The following is a 6,000-nucleotide window of genomic DNA, read 5'->3' as shown; positions in this document are numbered from 1 at the left end:
AGATTTTTTTAGAGAGTGGTTTTATTGCCTTTTTTAAAGCTGGCAGAGACCAAAAAAAACCCAGAAATACAGAGTAGCACAGGTTTGTGACTGTGTACTTCACCAGTAGCTATTGAGTGATGCTTCATATTTGTACCTGTTTTGTCCTTTTCTCTGTTCTTCCCCTCAAACCTGTCCTTTTTTTTCCCCACTAGTGCCCAAAAATAGACTAGAGTCAGGCACTCCTTTCTTTGTCAAAAACCTGGAAGTCTACAGTGGTATTCATCTCTGTTGTAATGTGAAAGGAGAAGCATGACTCTTGAGTCATTTAAATGTTTTGACTGAATCCTAGATTTGTCACTGAGCTGCTGTTTCATTTTGTTCAACCCACTGCAACTCAGTGCTTCTGTTTTGCCTGCTGCCTTTTGTTGGTATCTCTCATTTAAGCAGCACGTTCTGTGGAGGTCAGAATCATTTCTTACTGGGCACTTGGCAAGGGCTTACAGGAATGTGACACCCATTGGAAAGTGATAAAAATACCGTGGTCAACCCCCATTAACAGACTAAGAAAAAAGGAAGTATTTTAAAATCATTTTTCTTAATTTTTAAAACCACAAAATGCCATTTCACATTGAAAGAGCACAAAGCATTAGTGTGACAGCATCAGGCTGAAATGTTTTATAAAATCTGGGGGAAAAAAGGCTCTGCTACTAGTGAAATTCAATCCAACCCCAGAATCCAGAGAACAGATGCATTTCTGGCAAGCCTCTTTACTATTCGTTTGAAAGATTTAATCACATGTAGCACTAATGTCAGTAAGAGGAACTGATTACTATAGTCTTACCGTGCCTTTCTTTACCAGAGAAGAATACTGCAACACTTCTGCTCACAAGAAGGCTTTTCACCTGTCAGTAGATTGGATCAAACCTAATCTAGGCAAAAAGAAGTAGTGTTGCCCTGGGAGAGCTCCTACTTCTACCATACCTGAATTTGTCCTCAGTTGCTTAAGTCTCAGTGAAAAGAGTTTTTCAGTTCAGGAGGTAAAGGGATTCATTTTATCTCATTCCCAGAAATGTCTACCTGATTGAGAAAGAGTCCCTTCAGGGGTAATGCTCATAAGCAGGCAGAGGCTGAGGGGCTGAAAAATGACCCATTTTGAAGTTTATCTAATTAGCTACAAATGTATAAGTTGGGTGTTTTGCTAGATAGATTAGCGTAATTATCTTAGCACACCTATTCATGGTAGGAATGTCAGAAAATGAGATAACAGAGAGACCCAGTAAAAAAAATCACAGTGGTTCAGCCTGTTGACTGCCCTGACACAAGAGTAATTGTGCTGTAGAGGAAAGAGAGAAGGCTGGAAAAAACCAAGGTGAGAAGAGCTGCTCCAAAGACAAAATATTGACAGCTGACCTACAAGTAAACTGAGATCCACCTTGGCCCAAGCTCCTAACACAAAAGTGCTACAGAAAAACCATCCATGTGCATGCAATGACTGCATAAAGGCATTATCCTTCTTCATACATCAGCAATTAGATCTGAGGTATTTGTTGTAAGCTCTATATCTTTGGTTTTGCCTTCATCACTGAGCTGTTTTTAGAATAAGTTAAAGAATTTTTCTTCATCTCAAAAGTGTTTTTTCTGATGGAGAATGGATTACTATTGTGTTGTGTGGTTACAGCTTTTCATGATCCATTGATAAATTAGATCCCACACATCTTACAAACTCCCCTGAAAGACAGTAGACAGCTATGAAAGAGCTTTTCCTAAGAAGAACTTCCAGTGAAAAAAGTAAACAAAAGAAAACAAAGAATGAAGAAAATGGAAGAAAGAGAAGATAAAAATAGGAGCTAATATGGGACAGTTTATTTATTCCTAATCTTGTTTTTGTAAGGGGTTCTGTCTAGGTACGCATCAGCTATGAAATTTATCAAGAGATTGGAGAAAAGAACAGCATTGCCAAGTAAACCTGAGAACAATCAATGATCCCCCCTCAATCATTTCTTTCTGCACAATGAGTGCTCCAGTTATGCAGCTTGTTCCACACACAGAAATAATATTGCAGAACTGGGGTTCATGACCAAACTTCCTTAGTGTCCGTGCATCACACAAAATCCAGTGGAAGCTAAACTTATCCTGTTGAATGCCATCTTTGCTCCTAACTCAAGACTGTCTCCATGCCCCATTCTATAGGATTAGCTTGAGTTTCCAGCTAATGGCATTTCTAAGTGTATCAAGTGTGCAATGTTAATTTCCCCAGCATCTCATTGACTTTTTAGTCAATATTGCGGTGATCCTTTCAGAACAACTCTCCTGTTCGAAGTATTGCAAATGAGTTTAATCACTGGAATGACCTAGTTTCCAGCAGGGATTTGCACCATTGGTAACACTGCAGTCACCAGGTGACCAGCACCCCGAATGCCTGTTGATTCACCAGGGCTTTGAGTCATGTCTGCAGATTTTAACCCCAAGATTAAAACACCCTTGAGGGTATTCAAAACTGAATTTTAATTTTTTTTTTTAACTTTTTTTTTATTTTTTCCTAAATAGCTCATTTTTGAGTTGGAAAAGCCTGTTCCACAGAAATCTAAACTTTTCATGTGAAAAATGCCAATTATTACCTTTTTTTTTTAAGATCTAAGCACTAGATAGTGATCTTACTGGGACAAACTGCTTTACTGGTTTGTGAAATTTATCTTAATTCAATGTATCATTTATAGTACAGCAAGTCACCTTTATTATTACAGCTTCCTCTTATGTTTCCATAATATAAAATTGAAGGATCAAAATCAGGACACAATCGTAGAATCATAGAATAGTTAGGGTTGGAAAGGACCTTAAGATCATCGAGTTCCAGCCCTCCTGCCATGGGCAGGGACACCTCACACTAAACCATGCTACCCAAGGCTTGTTTAACCTGGCCTTGAACACCACCAGGGATGGAGCATTCACAACCTCCCTGGGCAACCCATTCCAGTGCCTCACCACCCTAACAGGAAAGAACTTCCTCCTTATATCCAATCTAAACTTCCCCTGTTTAAGTTTTAACCCGTTCCCCCTTGTCCTATCGCTACAGTCCCTAACAAAGAGTCTTGTAGGCCCCCTTCAGATACTGGAAGGCTGCTATGAGGTCTCCACACAATATTTTTATTTTAATAATATGGAATGGTTGTGATTTAGCTGTGCCCTGGGTTCAGCAGTAGCAGTCATTTTTGTCCTTCTTAGTAGCTGGTGCAGTGCTGTGGTTTGACTTTCAGCCTGGGAACAGTGCTGATAACACCGATGTTTTCAGTTGTTGCTAAGTCATGTTTACTCTGACCAGGGACTTTGTGAGTCTCATGCTCTGCCAGGGAGGAGGGGAAGCTGGGAGGAAGCAGAGACAGGACACCTGACCCAAACTAGCCAAAGAGGTATTCCATACCACAGCATGTCATGCCCAGTATGTAAACGGAGCAGTTACCCAGAAGGGCCAGATTGCTGCTCAGGTCAGGCTGTGTATCAGTCAGCGGGTGGTGAGCAGTTGTATTCTCTTCCCTTGTTATTTCCCGTATCATTATTATTATTATTGGTGGTAGCAGTAGTGATTTGTGTTATACCTTAGTTACTGGGCTGTTCTTATCTCTACCCATGGGAGTTACATTCTTCTGATTCTCCTCCCCATCCCTCCGGGAGCAGGGGGAAGGAGGAAGGTGGGGGGAGTGAGCAAGTGGCTGCTGACTGGACTTAAACCTCGAATTTTTCTTTTTCAAATCATGATTTTTCTTTTTCTTGTAAAGTTATGTCAGAAAAGCCTTATTTTTCCATTTGGAATAAAAACAACCCCCAAAATGTGGCAATTTCAGGTAGTTTGAAAATTTCAGGTGCTGTCCAGCTTTATCTGCCTGCTTGTGCTAAAGTCATTTTCTAGGTAAATGAAATTTCTCCCTTTGTTGATTTTGTCATGCTTCTTAAAAGGCAAACATTTGCCCTTGAGTCATAGCAGAGGACAATCAAATGGACTGGAGACTGGCAATCTGCTCCTATCCTGTATTTCTGGCAGAGCAGAAAAGGTAAAGGGAGATTTATTCCTACATCTGTGGCATGTGGTGACTGGTGAACTTCCAGCTTCAGAGCCACGTTCTTTACTTAAACATGCTCCTTTGCTGTCAGTTCTTGGCATCCAAGAAAAGTGACTACTAGCACCCTCCACCTGGAACAGGGGGGCTTGTCCTGGCTACAGTTGAGGGATGTTTGCTCTGAAGAAGTGGATTTGTATAAACATTTTTGTTTGGACACCAATGAAAGAAGAACTCAGAGTGACCCCAAGAGGCAAAAGGAGAAGAATGTAGCTGGGAATTAAGTGGCTGAAAAGACAAAAAGAAATCCAGACCCTGCAATTAAGTGTTTTAAGCCTGTGAGAAATTTCTGGGAGGTGGCATGAAAAAGAGTTAGAAGGTTCACACCAAAAAATAAGCAGGCTGCTTGCACTGCCAGCTCATGACTTAAGGCCAGGCTCCCATCCAGCTGCCATGGCCATTATGGCCTGCAGGAGACCTTAACTGTTATACATCTGGATGGATTTTAGCACTCTCCTGGTTAAAACCTATTTGCTTCCCCAAAAATTTTGGTTCAGAGTGTGGTCTTGATTTTTGAAGTGAATGAGAAATACTATTTTTAGTGGGCTTTCAGACTCTACTTGGTGCCATCTATTTCAGCATCTGCCTAAGGGAACATTAATGTGGCATTTTAAGAGGACTGCCCGTTGGTGCACTACATTTATGGTCAAGACATAAGCTCTTGGATGAACAGTAACAAATGTAGCCTGTAGCAATAAACAGGACATTAAAAAAGAAGGTAACTGCTGAGGAAGTGGCATCAAACCAAGGCTAATGTGCAGAGTCTATGTTCTAAGGAAACTGGTGAGGAAGAGCTATTTTTGATAATGACTACATGCTTTTTAGGACATGTGGGCACAGGCAGGGTATATTGGGCATGTCCTGATGTTATTGATGCATCAAAACTCACAGAAGTCAGGACATACCTTCATTACAAGTGTTATTTTTCGCAATTGGTTAGCACTGTGTACTCTCTGAGGGCTGACCTTCATAACCACACAAGCTGAATTCATGTAGATTTTTGCTTCACTTGCCAGAGATAGATCAAAAAAGATCTGCCTTTACAATTAGTTCAGTCCTCTGTTACAGCTGCCAATCACAGCCTTTCATACCTCTTAAGTCTTGTCCCTCCTATGCCAGCAGGAATCTTGCTTGAGAACCACTCTTCTCTTTTACTACATACATCTCCTCCTCATGTCTAGGCTATTTCTCTTTTAGCTGACACTTTCCCCAGGCTACACAGGTCTGTGTTTCTCTTCTTTCCATCCATTTGGAGGTGGAAGTGCCTGTTTGCTCACAGCCTCCTGAACAGACACCTGAATGTGAGTTTTTCACATTTCAGGGAAATGTCAGAAGGATGGTACTCTTAGAGGTCTGAGCTGAGACTACCCTTGATTTAGCTGTTGGAAACTTGAACTGTTAAACATTCAAACATTTAAAGAAACTAGCTTTATAGACCCATCATTAATGCAGTCATGTGTGACATAGGAGAACCAGACTTACCCGCGCTGCTCTGCTTAGCATTTAGTTACCTGTAAAGTAGAAGAAAATCTCTTCTAAATAGCGGAGCTCGGGTGATGAGAGACTGTAAGGGTGGCGTGGGAGGATTTGATCTTCCCAAGAATCTTCCAAGTGCAGTGCCACTGTGGTGGGAAACCATATGTATTCGCATCAATCTCTCCCTGTGAACAGTTTCCTAGAAATATGCTATTAAAGCAGCTGCACTTCCCAGGACTTCCTAAAAGGCAAAAATGCTCTCAGTAGAGCTGATGCTTGTCTCAGGATAAGAGATAATAGAGCTGTAAAGCCTGGAGTCCTGTCTTCTTTAGAAAATTTCTCATCCTGCTGGGATGTCTCTCAGGCAATTAAGGAAATCTAGACTGAGGGTCAGAGGGTGGCCGCTTTTTAACATCCAGCATTTAAAAAG

The sequence above is a fragment of the Pezoporus occidentalis genome, unplaced genomic scaffold (genome assembly GCF_034315485.1).
Source record: "Pezoporus occidentalis ecotype Australia unplaced genomic scaffold, CSIRO_AGI_Poc_V1 ctg67, whole genome shotgun sequence".
Classification (NCBI taxonomy): domain Eukaryota; kingdom Metazoa; phylum Chordata; class Aves; order Psittaciformes; family Psittacidae; genus Pezoporus; species Pezoporus occidentalis.
Note: the sequence above shows the minus strand (reverse complement) of the source record.